The following is a 19,798-nucleotide window of genomic DNA, read 5'->3' as shown; positions in this document are numbered from 1 at the left end:
ATGTAGCAGAGGATGGCCTAGTAGGCCATCAATGGGAGGAGAGGCCCTTGGTCTTTCGAACATTATATGCCCCAGTACAGGGGAATGCCAGGGAATGGTGGAAGGAAGCAGGAGTGGGTGGGTTGGGGAGCAGGGCATGGGGGAGGGTATAGGGGAATTTCAGAGAGGAAACTAGGAAAGGGGATAGCATTTGAAATGTAAATGAAGGAAATATCTAATTAAAAAAAACTTCACTCATGTATCTGAGACACATCATCAGCTAGAAACCACTGATCTAGAATATAATGGATTTAAATTACGTGTATGTCCAAAAAGTTTCTAAATAATAAATGTAATTTATAACTGCTAGAATTTAATACTACTTAATTTGCTTCAACTGCCTGTTTAAAAATCCATGTTGAAATTTAATTGCCATGGTGACAGCACTAAGAAGTGAATAGGCCATGAGGCTTCCATCCTCATGAATTGATTAATATGAATATGACAGGAATAGATAAGTCATCTTGGGCATGGGTTGCTGATCAAAGGATATAATTCGGTCCCATTTAGTGGCTTCTGTGTCCGCTCGTTCTTTTGCCTTCTGCAATGAGCAGCAGAACAAAAGCCTTCACAGAGGCTTATGCTATGCACATGTCTATTACTATAGCATACATTTCTGTACCTCCTGTACCTACCATGCTGCTGTAGTGTGACTGTAGGCTTCTGCTACCTTCAAACATGGCAATACAACAGACCACCACGTTTAAATCTTCCAGTTCAATTTCCAATATGGTAAATTTCAGTAGTTAAAATCTACAGTAAATAAAACTCTTAAATTATAAGAAGGTGAGTAGAACTCAAGATAAGGGAGAAGGGGGAGGGGATGAAGAAGAAAGAGGACCGTTGTTTTAGAAGAACGCTTTTTCTTTCTCTTAAAAGTACCTCCTAAGAAGCAGAAGCATGGGGCTGGGAAATTTGCCAGGTTGGTAGAGTACACACCTAAGATGCATGAGGCCTCTGTTTAATCCAAGCACTATGTTAACTAGTTATGGCAAAGCACAACTCTCATCCCTGTACTTGGGAAGTAAGAGCAGGAGGATCAAGAGTTCAGAATCCTTCTCCACATAGGGACTGGGAGCCAGTCTGAGTTACACGAGACACTAACTTAAAAAAGGAAAATAAACAACAACAAACCAGAAACTCAAGTAGCAGTTTTGTCCCATTAATACTGTTCTTTATCACTATTAATTACAAATTTTATATTTGTGAAGTTACTGGTTATAACTGACTTCTCAAGCATACAGAGAATGCTTGAGAGTGATAACAGAGAGCTGCCCACTAGAAGTGAGCATTTGACTAGAAGGCAGTCATGAGTGAGCACAGCGCAAAGTTCTGCAGCCATTATGTGCTCTGTGGCCTTAAATGCTTTCTGAGATGAGAAAAAAATTAACCAAGGATATAGCCACTCTATAGAGCATTAAAGTCAAAGCATAAACATGTAATGTAAATAGATGTTCAATAATTAGCTTACATTCTATGATTTTAGTAAATACACAGGATTGTGCAACCATTACCATGATTCCAGAGCATTTCTGGAAGTAGAAAGAAATCTCTTATCTACTAGTATTCATTCCATCTTCTTTTTCCATGTCCCTCAGTAGCAGCTCTCAACATGTATTTTAATCTGCTCTAAATAGTTCACAGAAATAGGAATTCATACTATATGGCTTTTAGTTCTGTTAGGTGCAGGTTTTTTTGTTTGTTTGTTTGTTTGTTTTTTTAGGTATTTTCCTTGTTTACATTTTCAATGCTATCCCAAAGGTCCCCCATACCCACCCCCCCAGTCCCCTACCCACCCACTCCCCCTTTATGGCCCTGGCGTTCCCCTGTACTGGGGCATATAAAGTTTGCAAGTCCAATGGGCCTCTCTTTGCAGTGAGGGCCCACTAGGCCATCTTTTGATACATATGCAGCTAGAGACAAGAGCTCCGGGGTACTGGTTAGTTCATATTGTTGTTCCACCTATAGGGTTGCAGATCCCTTTAGCTCCTTGGGTAATTTCTCTAGCTCCTCCATTGGGGGCCGTGTGACCCATCCAATAGCTGACTGTGATCATCCACTTCTGTGTTTGTTAGGCCCCGGCATAGTCTCACAAGAGAGAGCTATATCTGGGTCCTTTCAGCAAAACACATGCTCCACTATGTTCATAGCAGCCTTGTTTATAATAGCCAGAAGCTGGAAAGAACCCAGATGCCCCTCAACAGAGGAATGGATACAGAAAATGTGGTACATTTACACAATGGAATACTACTCAGCTATTTAAAAAAATGAATTTATGAAATTCCTAGGCAAATGGATGGACCTGGAGGGTATCATCCTGAGTGAAGTAACCCAATCACAAAGGAACTCACACAATATGTACTCACTGATAAGTGGATATTAGCCCAGAAACTTAGGATACCCAAGATATGAGATACAACTTGCCAAACTCATGAAATTCAAGAAGAACAAAGGCCAAAGTGTGGACACTTTACCCTTTCTTAGAAATGGGAACAAAACACCCATGGAAGGAGTTACAGAGACAAAATTTGGAGCTGTGACGAAAGGATGGACCATCTAGTGATTGCCATATGCAGGGATCCATCCCATAATCAGCTTCCAAATGCTGACACCATTGCATACACTAGCAAGGTGCAGGTTTTTTTTTCCCTTCATTTTTCTCTAGTCTGTCTTGCAGTAAGTACTACTACTTCATTTTTATTCATGGTCAGGTAGTGTCCCATTGTATGAATATACCATATTTATCAATCCATCCATGACTGGTTAGTAAACATTGACAGGTTCTCCATTTTTGACTCTTATGCACAGTGGCATTGTGAACATTTCAATTAAGTGTTGAGGTAATCATTTTCAGTACTCTTAGTGCAGGCTAAGCATGGGATTTCTGAATTAAAAATAGTCATTTTCCTTTATAGCGCTATTATTTCATGAGCATAGCACTGCTATCTGGGGGAATTGTTTCACATTCTTTTAGTGCTATTTTCTATGCCTTGCTATACCTGTGCAATGATATGTCATGGGGGGGTGCCATCACTGTGTGTATGGAATGATATTGTGGGTCTGTTTGTCATTCTTTCATGACTCTTTTTGTTGGCATATTTTTATACTGTCTTTGCAGAAATTCCCATCCATATTTTTGTTCATTTCTAATTGAGCTATTCATCTTTTGAACTCCCTAAGAGACTTTAGAAGTTGTCTTGAGGATAATACATTATATAATGATTCCTGTCAAAATATAGTGTTTGTCAGAATAACCACTTTATTTAGTTGTATACATAGCTACATTTTCAAACTCAATCATCACAACTGTTTAAGTTACGGAAAATATACTCAAATAAAATTTAGTACATTCTATTGTAATTTTAAACATTGATCTATGATTTTTATCATGCTAAAAATTATTAACAAAGTTTTGTTTATAAAATGATTTACTTTAATTATATGAAGTTGCATTGTTAAAATACTTGTAAGTTTGGTGCTGAGCACATACCCAAGAGGCAGAGGCAGGTGGATTTCTCTGAGTTCAAGGCCACCATGGTTCAAGGTCATGCATTATTGGTTCAACTTTTTTTTGTTGTATTTTGGAAACTTTAGAGATACTCAATATATTTATTTCTCTCTCTTAAAGAAATGTTAAATATCACCTATTAGTCTTTCTGGTAGAAAAAAGTACTACAGAGTCACACAATAGAATTTATGGGTTTCTTCAATACATGCATATGGTATAGTTTCAAATTACAAATATAAAAACTATAAGAAATTCAATAGTACTCATATGAAAGAGTTGTTCTTTGTTGGCAGGACCAGAAGTGTTTTGAACTTGAAATGGCCAAATAGACAGAGAAAATGGCCTTCTGTCACTGGCAAGAACAGTTTCCATACAGCACAGTGATAGACAGGTCATCGAATGAGGGAACAGAAATTAAAGTCATGGTCACTGTCAGTGAGTAACATTATTGGATACATACTATTCAAAGAAAATCTTTAAATTAATTAAATTTCATCAAGTTTAAGTGAACACACAGAGAGATTTTTCAATTTAAACACCAAAAAAGATTCTGAAAGCTCCCTTCTACAAAGCATATGTCCTATAAGCCAGCTACAGAAGCTGGGTTGGATACTGCTTGGTGAGTTGTCTATCTTATTCAAATTTGGTTTGATCATTTGGACCCCTGTTATAGGCAGAATCTCAGCCACCGTGTGGCAGAGACTCTGTTACACACTATAAGCCTCCTTGGGCCAATAAACAGTTAAGTTGCAGTACATATCATAAACTTCGAAGTATATATGCCTTCTCAGGCCAAATTTAGTTTAGCAGCACAAATAAAAACCATGCAAGAGAAATTAGTGGAAAGAGAAATTTTAATTAGAAGCCTCAACTGGTAGATAAAATCTCCATGCTCCTTTAGATCCAGCTTGCAACCCAAGAGAAAGGCTTGCTGGTGTAAGGAGGAGAACCTGTGGGAACATATGTTCTAGTGATGGCATTTATTGAACTGTCAGAGTTGGCTCAACTCAGTGAGCATTGCCATATAATTATTCAAAATAAAGGCTATCATACTAACATAAAGTTAACAGGTAGCAAAGATTTTATGTAACTATTAATTAAATGAGTCATCTGGGAAAGATAACATTGACAGTTTGAAGGACAAATCAAAGAACTACAAACATGTATGATTAAAGAATTAGTGAAATTATTTTACAGATGGGAAATAGCATTTTTTCATAAGGCAAGGAGAAAGTTATTCTATCAATTAAAAATTACTTAGATTTCCATAAAAATAAGGAAGGGACTGGAGAGATGCTCAGTGATTGTGGGTACTTGCTGCTCCAGAGGGCCAGAGCTTGTTTCCTACCACCTGAATGGTGGCTCACAACCATCATCTGTAACAGCTCCAGGGGATCTGATGCCTCTTTTAGCCCCTTTTAACCCCCACTAGCACCAGGCACACACATGGTGCATAGGCATACATACAGGTAAAACATTCATATACATAAATAAACAAACATTAAAAAGACAAAAATCACTTTCATTGTCTGTCTTTATAGGATTGAAAATTTATCTATCTAGAGACAAAATTTCATGCTGTTGTAAAGTTTGTGCGACACACTCCAGCATTTTACTGAGAGAAAGTCTAGTGATCATTTGTGTCCATTTCAGTCTTAAATGTCTCTCCATAAGACAATAAAGAGGACTGAGGACTGTCGCTCAGTGATAGCATTGCTTCCCTAGAGTACAGGATCCTGTTTTATCCTCAGGAGCGCCTGCAAAAGCCCCACAAGCTAATGAATAGGACAAGGGTTTTTCTTTTGTTTTTGAGTGGGAGGATTCGGTATATTTCTTCTCCACTGTTGTTAGAAATATGTGGCCCTTGGGCAAATGAGATCAATACTTATCTGAAGTCATTGTGTGGCTCCAGTAACATTTTCTCAGCTTTGAGCAACCAGGGTGTTAAGCTTGGACTCCTAGGTGCATTTTTCATGTCAACATCATAAGACTAAGTTTTCTATAAGCCATATCACCCTTTTTACTTCTGATTTTAAAACTGACCCTACATTTATTTTGTTGGCTTGTTCACAGCCAATAGAACGAGGAGACCCAGATCCTGCGATTCCCATTCCTTTGGCTATTGCTGGCCTCAAAACTGGAATCCTTCTAAGCCAGGGGAATTAAGTTGAGCATGGTCTAGAAGACCTTGAACTAAGCCTTATAAAACCAGCATACTGACAACTGTGGCAAAGAGTGATGTGTTTGTAAACAGATAAGGAGATATAAAATATGTTCCATGGGGGTACAGGGAAAGGGATGTCTCAGATGCTGAGGCATCTCTTCCCCCTGAGGGACCAGTCACACAACAGAGAGAGAGAGAGAGAGAGAGAAGAGAGAGAGAGAGAGAGAGAGAGAGAGAGAGAGAGAGAGAGAGAGAGAGAAGTAGAGGCCAGTTATGGACATGAGCAGGTTGGAGAGGTGGGGAGGGGAGAGCAAGAGAGGAGTAAGAGATCTAAGAGTAAGAGCCCCTTTTATAGTGGGTCAGGTCTACCTGGCTATTGCCAGGTAACTGTGGGTTGGAGTTTAGACAGAATGTTAACATTCTTCAATTTTGGTTTAATTAAAAAAGAAAAATTAGAAAGAGATAATGGAAAAGCAGGAATAGGGTCATCATGATATCTGGCTCCTTCATGCTGACATTGGGGGTGGTGTCTCTAGGGAACCTAGAAGAATGGGTATGGGGGATGTTTGACCATTCTTAGGAGAGTTGGCTATTTCCTTTGCTGTCCAGGGTTTGTGGAGCCATCTGAAGATAGGTCAGAAGGAATAGGTCCAGTAGAAGTGTATGTGTCTGAGAGGAGATTGGAGCATCTAAAGGTTGCCTCTCTGGAGCTGTCCTGGGTGTGGTAAGTGATTGGACTTCCCAAGATGTTGAAACACATTGTTATAGGTAGAAAATAAGATTAAGTATGTTTGGGAGAAAGAGAATTTTTTTCTTAAGATGTATATTTGAAACCCAAAGGAATCCCACCTTTGGAATAGGTAGTAAGTGGGGACTCTGAACAGATGTACTTATCTGAGTGGAGTCTATTGGGTCCATGAGAGATAGATTTGAGTGGGCACTGGTTTCAGCTGTGGCATAAGCAACAGGCCACAGCAAAAGGGTTTGTGGGCCCATACTCATGGCAGCCTGTGGTCAGTCGTAGTAGCCCGCTAGGTGATGGTCCACATGGCTGTGATCATCACAGTACCCACCACCTGCACCAATTGCCTCCACGATTTTGGAGGATAACTCTGAGTTTCGGGTTTCAGCACCAAATGATGTGTTAGAATAGCGGCTCAAGTCTGGACATCCCACACCAGGCCAAAGCAGCTCCACATAGAAGAGATTTACTGGGGACAAAGAAGGGAAAGAGAGAAAGACAAAAGGAAAAAAGAAGCGAAAGTGGGGAAAGGTCTGCCTTTTCTATAGGCTGTGACATGGATAAAGAAAACCCCCAAATTCTCCCCATCTTTCCTTTTTCCTTTCAATTTTTATTCTCTATATTCTATTGTCCTTTTATTGAAAATGGATTCTTTTCTCACAGAATATATCCTGCTTACACTTTCTCTCCTTCTATTCCTCCCTGTTTTTCCCCACCTCCCGTCTCCTCTGGATCAACTCCCTTTCTGTTTCTCATAAGAAAACAACAGGCTTCTAAGAGATAACAATAAAATACAACAAAATAAAATGTAAGATAACACAAAACTATCACCTCCAATTTGGACAAGACAATTCAACAGAAGCAAAAGAGCCCAAAAGAATGCACACAAATCAGAGGCTCACTTATCTGCACATAGAGATCTCATTAAAACACTAAACTGCAGCAAGGCAAAAGACACCGTCAATAAGACAAAAAGACCATCAACAGATTGGGAAAGGATCTTTACCTATCCTAAATCAGATAGGAGAATAATATCCAGTATATATAAAGAACTCAAGAAGGTGGACTCCAGAAAATCAAATAACCCCATTAAAAAATGAGGCTCAGAACTGAACAAAGAATTCTCACCTGAGGAATACCAAATGGCAGAGAAGCACCTGAAAAAAATGTTCAACATCCTTAATCATCAGGGAAATGCAAATCAAAACAACCCTGAGATTCCACCACACACCAATCAGAATGGCTAAGATCAAACGTTCAGGTGACAGCAGATGCTGGCAAGGATGTGGAGAAAGAGGAACACTCCTCCATTGTTGGTGGGATTGCAAGCTTGTACAACCACTCTGGAAATCAGTCTGGCGGTTCCTCTGAAAATTGGACATAGTACTCCTGGAGGATCCCCCAATACCTCTCCTGGGCATATATCCAGAAGATGTCCCAACCGGTAAGAAGGACACATGCTCCACTGTTGGGAGCCGCGCCCACATTCGCCGTTACAAGATGGCGCTGACAGCTGTGTTCTAAGTGGTAAACAAATAATCTGCGCATGTGCCGAGGGTGGTTCTCCACTCCATGTGCTCTGCCTTCCCCGTGACGTCAACTCGGCCGATGGGCTGCAGCCAATCAGGGAGTGACACGTCCTAGGCGAAGGATAATTCTCCTTAATAGGGACGGGGTTTCGTTTTCTCTCTCTCTTGCTTCTTACACTCTTGCTCCTGAAGATGTAAGCAATAAAGTTTTGCCGCAGAAGATTCTGGTTTGCTGTGTTCTTCCTGGCCGGGCGTGAGAACGCGATTAAGAATTGGTGCCGAAACCCGGGACGAGAAAAAATCCGGGACGAAAAAATACAAGAAAACTCGGGACCGGCACAAGGAAGATCCCTCATTCCAGAACCAGAACTGCGGGTCGCGGTAATAAAGGTTCCCGTAAAGCAGACTGTTAAGAAGGATTCAACTGCATGAATTCAGAACTTTTCAGCTGGGGAATGAGAGTACCAGTGAGTACAGCTTTACGAGGTAAGCCTGGCCTTGAACTTTCTAAGGAAATTCAAGACAGTCTATCAGAAGTAAAGTGGAAAATGTTTGGCCTTGAATTTTTTCTAGTGTTAGAAGCCCTTTTGTTCCTTTTCACATGTTATCAAGTGGTTAAGGCAGGGAGGATTCTAGATGAAATTCAGGACAATCTATCAGAAGTAAAGCGGGGAGAGAGAGTAGGAGCAAAGAGAAAATATGGTACACAAAATAAGTATACAGGCCTTTCCAAGGGTCTTGAACCCGAGGAAAAGTTAAGGTTAGGTAGGAATACCTGGAGAGAGATTAGAAGAAAAAGAAGAAAAAGGGAAAAGAAGAAAGATCAATTAGCGGAGGTCTCTAGGAAAAGGAGCCTGTGCTCATCGCTAGATGGGCTCGGGGAGCCAGCTCTTGGTAGCTCTGAATCAGATGATGAATTCTCCTCTGAAGAAACAGACTGGGAGGAAGAAGCAGCTCATTATGAGAAAAAAGGGTACCAGCCAGGTAAAGTGCTAGCTAATCAGTTAAGGAAGCCAAAAGCGGCTGGCGAAGGCCAGTTTGCTGATTGGCCTCAGGGCAGTCGGCTTCAAGGTCCGCCCTATGCGGAGTCCCCGCCCTGCGTAGTGCGTCAGCAGTGCGCAGAGAGGCAGTGCGCAGAGAGGCAGTGCGCAGAGAGACAATGCGCAGAGAGGCAGTGCGCAGACTCATTCATTCCCAGAGAGGAACAAAGAAAAATACAACAGGCATTTCCGGTCTTTGAAGGAGCCGAGGGTGGGCGTGTCCACGCTCCGGTAGAATACTTACAAATTAAAGAACTCGCCGAGTCGGTCCGTAAATACGGAACCAATGCTAATTTTACCTTGGTGCAGTTAGACAGGCTCGCCGGCATGGCACTAACTCCTGCTGACTGGCAAACGGTTGTAAAAGCCGCTCTCCCTAGTATGGGCAAATATATGGAATGGAGAGCTCTTTGGCATGAAACTGCACAAGCGCAGGCCCGAGCAAACGCAGCTGCTTTGACTCCAGAGCAGAGAGATTGGACTTTTGACTTGTTAACGGGTCAGGGAGCTTATTCTGCTGATCAAACAAACTACCATTGGGGAGCTTATGCCCAAGTTTCCTCCACGGCTATTAGGGCCTGGAAGGCGCTCTCCCGAGCAGGTGAAACCACTGGTCAATTAACAAAAGTTGTCCAGGGACCTCAGGAATCCTTCTCAGATTTTGTGGCCAAAATGACAGAGGCAGCAGAGCGTATTTTTGGAGATTCAGAGCAAGCCGCGCCTCTGGTAGAACAGCTAATCTATGAGCAAGCCACAAAGGAGTGCCGAGCGGCCATAGCCCCAAGAAAGAACAAAGGCTTACAAGACTGGCTCAGGGTCTGTCGAGAGCTTGGGAGACCTCTCACCAATGCAGGCTTAGCGGCCGCCATCCTTCAATCCCAAAACCGCTCCATGGGCAGAAATAATCAGAGGACATGTTTTAACTGCGGAAAGCCTGGGCATTTTAAGAAAGATTGCAGAGCTCCAGATAAACAGGGGGGGACTCTCACTCTTTGCTCTAAGTGTGGCAAGGGTTATCATAGAGCTGACCAGTGTCGCTCTGTGAGAGATATAAAGGGCAGAGTTCTTCCCCCACCTGATAGTCAATCAACTGATGTGCCAAAAAACGGGTCATCGGGCCCTCGGTCCCAGGGCCCTCAAAGATATGGGAACCGGTTTGTCAGGACCCAGGAAGCAGTCAGAGAGGCGACCCAGGAAGACCCACAAGGGTGGACCTGCGTGCCACCTCCGACTTCCTATTAATGCCTCAAATGAGTATTCAGCCGGTGCCGGTGGAGCCTATACCATCCTTGCCCCCGGGAACCATGGGCCTTATTCTCGGCCGGGGTTCACTCACCTTGCAGGGCTTAGTAGTCCACCCTGGAGTTATGGATTGTCAACATTCCCCTGAAATACAGGTCCTGTGCTCAAGCCCTAAAGGCGTTTTTTCTATTAGTAAAGGAGATAGGATAGCTCAGCTGCTGCTCCTCCCTGATAATACCAGGGAAAAATCTGCAGGACCTGAGATAAAGAAGATGGGCTCCTCAGGAAATGATTCTGCCTATTTGGTTGTATCTTTAAATGATAGACCTAAGCTCCGCCTTAAGATTAATGGAAAAGAGTTTGAAGGCATCCTTGATACGGGAGCAGATAAAAGTATAATCTCTACACATTGGTGGCCCAAAGCATGGCCCACCACAGAGTCATCTCATTCATTACAGGGCCTAGGATATCAATCATGTCCCACTATAAGCTCCGTTGCCTTGACGTGGGAATCCTCTGAAGGACAGCAAGGGAAATTCATACCTTATGTGCTCCCACTCCCGGTTAACCTCTGGGGAAGGGATATTATGCAGCATTTGGGCCTTATTTTGTCCAATGAAAACGCCCCATCGGGAGGGTATTCAACTAAAGCAAAAAATATCATGGCAAAGATGGGTTATAAAGAAGGAAAAGGGTTAGGACATCAAGAACAGGGAAGGATAGAGCCTATCTTACCTAATGGAAACCAAGACAGACAGGGTCTGGGTTTTCCATAGCGGCCATTGGGGCAGCACGGCCCATACCATGGAAAACGGGGAATCCAGTGTGGGTTCCTCAATGGCCCCTATCCTCTGAAAAACTGGAAGCTGTGATTCAACTGGTAGAGGAACAATTAAAACTAGGCCATATTGAGCCATCTACCTCACCTTGGAATACTCCAATTTTTGTAATTAAGAAAAAGTCAGGAAAGTGGAGACTGCTCCATGACCTCAGAGCCATTAATGAACAAATGAACTTATTTGGCCCAGTACAGAGGGGTCTCCCTGTACTTTCCGCCTTACCACGTGGCTGGAATTTAATTATTATAGATATTAAAGATTGTTTCTTTTCTATACCTTTGTGTCCAAGGGATAGGCCCAGATTTGCCTTTACCATCCCCTCTATTAATCACATGGAACCTGATAAGAGGTATCAATGGAAGGTCTTACCACAGGGAATGTCCAATAGTCCTACAATGTGCCAACTTTATGTGCAAGAAGCTCTTTTGCCAGTGAGGGAACAATTCCCCTCTTTAATTTTGCTCCTTTACATGGATGACATCCTCCTGTGCCATAAAGACCTTACCATGCTACAAAAGGCATATCCTTTTCTACTTAAAACTTTAAGTCAGTGGGGTTTACAGATAGCCACAGAAAAGGTCCAAATTTCTGATACAGGACAATTCTTGGGCTCTGTGGTGTCCCCAGATAAGATTGTGCCCCAAAAGGTAGAGATAAGAAGAGATCACCTCCATACCTTAAATGATTTTCAAAAGCTGTTGGGAGATATTAATTGGCTCAGACCTTTTTTAAAGATTCCTTCCGCTGAGTTAAGGCCTTTGTTTGGTATTTTAGAAGGAGATCCTCATATCTCCTCCCCTAGGACTCTTACTCTAGCTGCTAACCAGGCCTTACAAAAAGTGGAAAATGCCTTACAAAATGCACAATTACAACGTATTGAGGATTCGCAGCCTTTCAGTTTGTGTGTCTTTAAGACAGCACAATTGCCAACCGCAGTTTTGTGGCAGAATGGGCCATTGTTGTGGATCCATCCAAACGTATCCCCAGCTAAAATAATAGATTGGTATCCTGATGCAATTGCACAGCTTGCCCTTAAAGGTCTAAAAGCAGCAATCACCCACTTTGGGCGAAGTCCATATCTTTTAATTGTACCTTATACCGCTGCACAGGTTCAAACCTTGGCAGCCACATCTAATGATTGGGCAGTTTTAGTTACCTCCTTTTCAGGAAAAATAGATAACCATTATCCAAAGCATCCAATCTTACAGTTTGCCCAAAATCAATCTGTTGTGTTTCCACAAATAACAGTAAGAAACCCACTTAAAAATGGGATTGTGGTATATACTGATGGATCAAAAACTGGCATAGGTGCCTATGTGGCTAATGGTAAAGTGGTATCCAAACAGTATAATGAAATTTCACCTCAAGTGGTAGAATGTTTAGTGGTTTTAGAAGTTTTAAAAACCTTTTTAGAACCCCTTAATATTGTGTCAGATTCCTGTTATGTGGTTAATGCAGTAAATCTTTTAGAAGTGGCTGGAGTGATTAAGCCTTCCAGTAGAGTTGCCAATATTTTTCAGCAAATACAATTAGTTTTGTTATCTAGAAGATTTCCTGTTTATATTACTCATGTTAGAGCCCATTCAGGCCTACCTGGCCCCATGGCTCTGGGAAATGATTTGGCAGATAAGGCCACTAAAGTGATGGCTGCTGCCCTATCATCCCCGGTAGAGGCTGCAAGAAATTTTCATAACAATTTTCATGTGACGGCTGAAACATTACGCAGTCGTTTTTCCTTGACAAGAAAAGAAGCCCGTGACATTGTTACTCAATGTCAAAGCTGCTGTGAGTTCTTGCCAGTTCCTCATGTGGGAATTAACCCACGCGGTATTCGACCTCTACAGGTCTGGCAAATGGATGTTACACATGTTTCTTCCTTTGGAAAACTTCAATATCTCCATGTGTCCATTGACACATGTTCTGGCATCATGTTTGCTTCTCCGTTAACCGGAGAAAAAGCCTCACATGTGATTCAACATTGTCTTGAGGCATGGAGTGCTTGGGGGAAACCCAAACTCCTTAAGACTGATAATGGACCAGCTTATACGTCTCAAAAATTCCAACAGTTCTGCCGTCAGATGGACGTAACCCACCTGACTGGACTTCCATACAACCCTCAAGGACAGGGTATTGTTGAGCGTGCGCATCGCACCCTCAAAACCTATCTTATAAAACAGAAGAGGGGAATTGAAGAGATTTTACCCCGAGCACCAAGAGTGTCTGTGTCTTTGGCACTCTTTACACTCAATTTTTTAAATATTGATGCTCATGGCCATACTGCGGCTGAACGTCATTGTACAGAGCCAGATAGGCCCAATGAGATGGTTAAATGGAAAAATGTCCTTGATAATAAATGGTATGGCCCGGATCCTATTTTGATAAGATCCAGGGGAGCTATCTGTGTTTTCCCACAGAATGAAGACAACCCATTTTGGATACCAGAAAGACTCACCCGAAAAATCCAGACTGACCAAGGGAATACTAATGTCCCTCGTCTTGGTGATGTCCAGGGCGTCAATAATAAAAAGAGAGCAGCGTTGGGGGATAATGTCGACATTTCCACTCCCAATGACGGTGATGTATAATGCTCAAGTATTCTCCTGCTTTTTTACCACTAACTGGGAACTGGGTTTGGCCTTAATTCAGACAGCCTTGGCTCTGTCTGGACAGGTCCAGACGACTGACACCATTAACACTTTGTCAGCCTCAGTGACTACAGTCATAGATAAACAGGCCTCAGCTAATGTCAAGATACAGAGAGGTCTCATGCTGGTTAATCAACTCATAGATCTTGTCCAGATACAACTAGATGTATTATGGCAAATAACTCAGCAGGAATGTGAACAAAAGTTTCCGGGATTGTGTGTTACTTCCATTCAGTATGTTAAATTTACTAGGGCAGCTAATTTGTCAAAAAGTCTTTTTCAGTATATGTTACAGAATTGGACGGCTGAATTTGAACAGATCCTTCGGGAATTGAGACTTCAGGTCAACTCCACGCGCTTGGACCTGTCCCTGACCAAAGGATTACCCAATTGGATCTCCTCAGCATTTTCTTTCTTTAAAAAATGGGTGGGATTAATATTATTTGGAGATACACTTTGCTGTGGATTAGTGTTGCTTCTTTGATTGGTCTGTAAGCTTAAGGCCCAAACTAGGAGAGACAAGGTGGTTATTGCCCAGGCGCTTGCAGGACTAGAACATGGAGCTTCCCCTGATATATCTATGCTTAGGCAATAGGTCGCTGGCCACTCAGCTCTTACATCTCACGAGGCTAGTCTCATTGCACGGGATAGAGTGAGTGTGCTTCAGCAGCCCGAGAGAGTTGCACGGCTAAGCACTGCAGTAGAAAGGCTCTGCGGCATATATGAGCCTATTCTAGGGAGACATGTCATCTTTCAAGAAGGTTGAGTGTCCAAGTGTCCTTCTCTCCAGGCAAAACGACACGGGAGCAGGTCAGGGTTGCTCTGGGTAAAAGCCTGTGAGCCTAAGAGCTAATCCTGTACATGGCTCCTTTACCTACACACTGGGGATTTGACCTCTATCTCCACTCTCATTAATATGGGTGGCCTATTTGCTCTTATTAAAAGGAAAGGGGGAGATGTTGGGAGCCGCGCCCACATTCGCCGTTACAAGATGGCGCTGACAGCTGTGTTCTAAGTGGTAAACAAATAATCTGCGCATGTGCCGAGGGTGGTTCTCCACTCCATGTGCTCTGCCTTCCCCGTGACGTCAACTCGGCCGATGGGCTGCAGCCAATCAGGGAGTGACACGTCCTAGGCGAAGGATAATTCTCCTTAATAGGGACGGGGTTTCGTTTTCTCTCTCTCTTGCTTCTTACACTCTTGCTCCTGAAGATGTAAGCAATAAAGTTTTGCCGCAGAAGATTCTGGTTTGCTGTGTTCTTCCTGGCCGGGTGTGAGAACGCGATTAAGACTCCACTACGTTCATAGCAGCCTTATTTATAATAGCCAGAAGCTGGAAAGAACCCAGATGCCCCTCAACAGAGGAATGGATACAGAAAATGTGGTACATTTACACAATGGAGTACTACTCAGCTATTAAAAAGAATGAATTTATGAAATTCCTAGGCAAATGGATGCACCTGGAGGGCATCATCCTGAGTGAGGTAACCCAATCACAAAGGAACTCACACAATATGTACTCACTGATAAGTGGATATTAGCCCAAAACTTAGGATACCCAAGATATAAGATACAATTTGCTAAACACATGAAACTCAAGAAGAATGAAGACTGAAGTGTGGACACTGTGCCCCTTCTTAGAATCGGGAACAAAACAACATGGAATGAGTTACAGAGACAAAGTTGGAGCTGTGATGAAAGGATGCACCATCTAGAGACTGCCATATCCAGGGATCCACCCCATAATCAGCTTCCAAACGCTGACACCATTGCATACACTAGCAAGATTTTGCTGAAAGGACCCAGATATGCTGTCTCTTGTGAGACTATGCCGGGGCCTAGCAAACACAGAAGTGGATGCTCACAGTCAGCTAGTGGATGGATCACAGGGCTCCCAATGGAGGAGCTAGAGAAAGTACCGAAGGAGCTAAAGGGATCTGCAACCCTATAGGTGAAACAACATTATGAACTAACCAGTACCCCGGAGCTCTTGACTCTAGCTGCAAATGTATCAAAAGATGGCCTAGTCGGCCATCACTGGAAAGAGAGGCCCATTGGACACACAAACTTTATATGCCCCAGTACAGGGGAATGCCAGGGCCAAAAAAATGGGAATGGGTGGGTAGGGAAGTGGGGGGGGGAGGGTATGGGGGACTTTTGGGATAACATTGGAAATGTAATTGAGGAAAATACGTAATAAAAAATATTAAAAATTAAAAACAAACAAACAAACAAACAAACAAACAACACTAAACTGGAAGTCATAATACAGGCAGAAAACCTGGTACAGATCCTGCAGGGCCTGTGCTTGCTGCTTCAGGCTCTTTGAGCTCGCATTGGCTTTGCTCCGTTGATTTAGAGGCCTTGCTCTCCTGGTGTCCTACATCCTCTTTGGTTCTTACATGCTTTCTGCTTCCTTGTCCATGGGGTTTCCTTACCTCTGAGGGATATGATTTGGAGACATCCCATTTAGCGCCGAGTCTTCCAGCATCTCTCACTATCTGTTAATGTCTGGCTGTGACTATGCTGGCTAGATTTATGTCAACTTGACACAAACTATGTTGTTTCCACTTTCTGACCATTATAAAAAAGCAGCAATAAACATGGTTGCATAAGTGTCCTTGTGGTGTGGTGGAAGATGCTTCTTGTATATGACCAGAAGTGGTACAGTTTGGGTCTTGAGGTAGAACTATTCCCACTTATCTGAGAGCCACTAATTTCATTAATTTCCAAAGTGGCTGTACAAGTTTGCACTTCTGCCAGCACTGGAGGAACGTTTCCCTACTCCACATCCTCCCTGGCATGAGCTGTCACTTGTATTATTGATAAAATGGAGTCTCAGAGCCATTTTGATTTACATTTCCCTGATGGTTAAGGCTATTGAACATTTCTTTAAGTGCTTCTCAGCCATTTGAGTTTTCACTATTGTGAATTATATCATGTCCATGACCCATTTTTTAATTATACTATTGTTTTCTTGATGTCTAGCTTCTTGAGATTTTGTTTTTTGTAATTTGGAAATTAACCTTCTATCAGATGTAGAGTTGGTAAAAATATTTTCCCATTGTGTAAGCTGCTGCTTTGTCCAAATGATGTGCCCCTCACTACACAAAATCTCCTCAGTTTCATGAGGTTCCATTATTAACTGTTGATGTTAGTGCCTGTGCTGATTGTGTTCTGTTTAGACAGGCTTCCGGGGCCTATGTGCTCAAGGCTAGTTCCCACTTTCTTGTCTCTCATGTTCAGTGTATGTTTTTAGGTTGAAGATTTTGATTGATTTGGAATTCTTTTGTGCAAGATGATAAGTATGGATCTATTGGATTCTTCTGCATGCAGCCATCCAGTTTGACAAGAATTACTCTTTGAAGACGCTAGTTTTTTTTTTGTTTGTTTGTTTTGATTTGTTTTTGTTTTGTTTTTCAGTTATGTGTTTCTGGCTTCTTTATCAAAAAGTCAGGTGTCCATTTGTGGTAGTTTGAATAAGAATGACCCGAATAAGCTCATATTCTTGAATGTTTGGTCATTTGGGAGGGACACTACTTGACAGGAATTAGGTGTGCCCTCCTTGGAGAAGGTGTGGCCTTGTTGGAGGAAGTGTGTCACTAAACTTTGCTTTGGGTTTCAAATGCTCAACTCGGGCCCAGTGTCTCTCTTCCTAATACCTGCAGATCAAGATTAAAACTCTCCTTCTCCAAGACACTTCTCTTCCATTTGTCCCACGAGGATAACAGTGAATTAAGCTTCTGAACTGTAAGCAAGCACCAATTAAAAGTTTTCCTTTATTTAACTCACCATGGTGTCTTGAAGTTTTACTGTTGTGAATAGACACCATGATCAAGGAAACTCTTATAAGGACAACATTTACATGGGGCTAGTTTACAGGTTGAGAGGTTCACTCCATTACCATCAAGGCAGGACATTGGAAGCATCCAGGCAGGCATGGTGCAGGAGGAGCTGAGAATTCGACAACTTCACATCTTCATCTGAAGGCTGCTAGGAGAAGATTGGCTTCCAGTCAGCTAGAATGAAGGTATTAAAGCCGATACCCACAGTGACACACCTACTCCAACAAGGCCACACCTCCTAATGGTGCCACACCATAGGCCAAGCATATACAAACCATTACACATGGTTATAGTGTCTCATCACAGCAACAGAACATTGACTAAGATACCATAGGTTTGTGAATTTATACATGGGTCTTCAATTCTAGTCCATTGATCAATGTGTCTGTTTTTGTGCCAATATATGCTGTTTTTATTATTACAGCTTTGTAATACAACTTGATATGAAGAATGATGAGACCTCCAGCACGTCTTTTATTCTTCAGGATTGTATTAGCTATCCTGGGTGTGGTTTGTGTGTGTGTGTGTGTATGTGTGTGTGTGTGTTTCTATGGGAAGCTTAGAATTGTCTATTCAAGATCTGTGAACAATTGCATTGAACTTTTAACGGGGAAATTTTAATTGCATAGAATCTGTAGAATGTTTTGGCATGATGTCCATTTTTACTATGTTAATCCTACCAACATGTGAACATAAGAGATTTTTCCATCTTCTCCTATCTTCTTCAGTTTCTTTCTTCAATAACTTAAATTTTTATCATTATTATGTAAGCCTTTTACTTGGTTGGTTAGAGTTACCCCAAGATATTTTATCTTATTTGAGGCTGTTATGAAAGTACTTGTTTTTCTGATTTCTTTCTTATTCTGTTTGTCATTTGTATATGGGAAGACTACTGATATCCATGAGTTAATTTTGGATGCATCTATTTTGCTGAAAGTCTTTATCAGCTGTAAGATTTCCTCTTACATTTGGAGTTTTTAGGGTCACATGATACATCATTAAATAAAGTTACTTTGACTTTTTCCTTTCCAATTTGTATACCATGATCTCCTACAATTGTGTTATGGATGTAGCTAAGACTTCACATACTATATTGAATATGTATGGAAAGAGTGAGCAATCTTGTTTTGTTCCTGATTTTAGATGAATTGCTTAGATTTTTTTTTTCATTTAAGTTGATGTTGACTATAGGCTTGCTATAAACTGCTTTTACTTTGTCAAGGTATGTCCCTTGTATTCCTAATCCCTCCAGGACTTTTATCATGAAAGGGTGTTAGATTTTGTCAAAGGTCTTTTCTTCATCTTTTTCTTTAGGAGTATTATAATATTATTTTTATAAAATAAAAGCCAGGAAAGGAGCATGTGTAGATTTGGTTGTTAGGTTATTGTTTCTTAGCTGGGTGAGAGCAGCTCTCCTTTATGCCCCACCTCTCTTATGCCTCCATCTGTTGCATAGCTTTGTTACTTGGTTACAGTGAGGAAAGTAGGAGAGAAGAGGGGAAATGAACAAGAAGAGGAAAGCCAGAAGTCTGCTGCAGCCTTGAGCCAACTGGGAGAAATCATTCCTGTCTTCTTACACTACAGTGCTTTACTTTTCTCTATACAATCTATAACATACCTTTGTAAGATAATTACAAGGACCTTGAACAGTTTTGCTCACTAATAAGATTTACCTTTCATAATGTTCTTCATCTTAGTAAACAGGTCTCTTCATCTGAGCCATGTAGTCTGGATTCTGGATGTGAGTTCCTTTGACAGCTGGCAGGCCCTGAGAACAATTGGCTGAAATGGAAAGACTGTTGGTGAATGTCTGCTGTGATCCCAATACAGCTGTGAATACTGTCAAACTGGAAGCTGCACATACACAGTGCCTGCTCTCAAAAAGGTAGGGTTTTAATACCCTAATCCTAGCTGCCTGGAAGTCAGTATTCTGCTAGCAGTCTTCAGATGAAGATGTAGAACACTCAGCTCCTCCTGAACCATGCCTGTCTCTATAAATGCCTCAATGTTCCCATCTTGAGGATAATGGACTGAACATCTGAACCTGTAAGCCAGTCTCTTTTAAATGTTGTCCTTATAAGAGTTGCCTTGGTCATGGTGTCTGTTCACATCAGTAAAACCCTAACTAAGACAGGCTCGTTGCTTTAGAATTCACTGAAGTACCAAATAGAAGACTGTAGTTATTTATCTGCCCAGCCATTCCAC

The sequence above is a fragment of the Mus musculus genome, chromosome 1 (genome assembly GCF_000001635.26).
Source record: "Mus musculus strain C57BL/6J chromosome 1, GRCm38.p6 C57BL/6J".
Taxonomy (NCBI): Eukaryota; Metazoa; Chordata; class Mammalia; order Rodentia; family Muridae; genus Mus; species Mus musculus.
Note: the sequence above shows the minus strand (reverse complement) of the source record.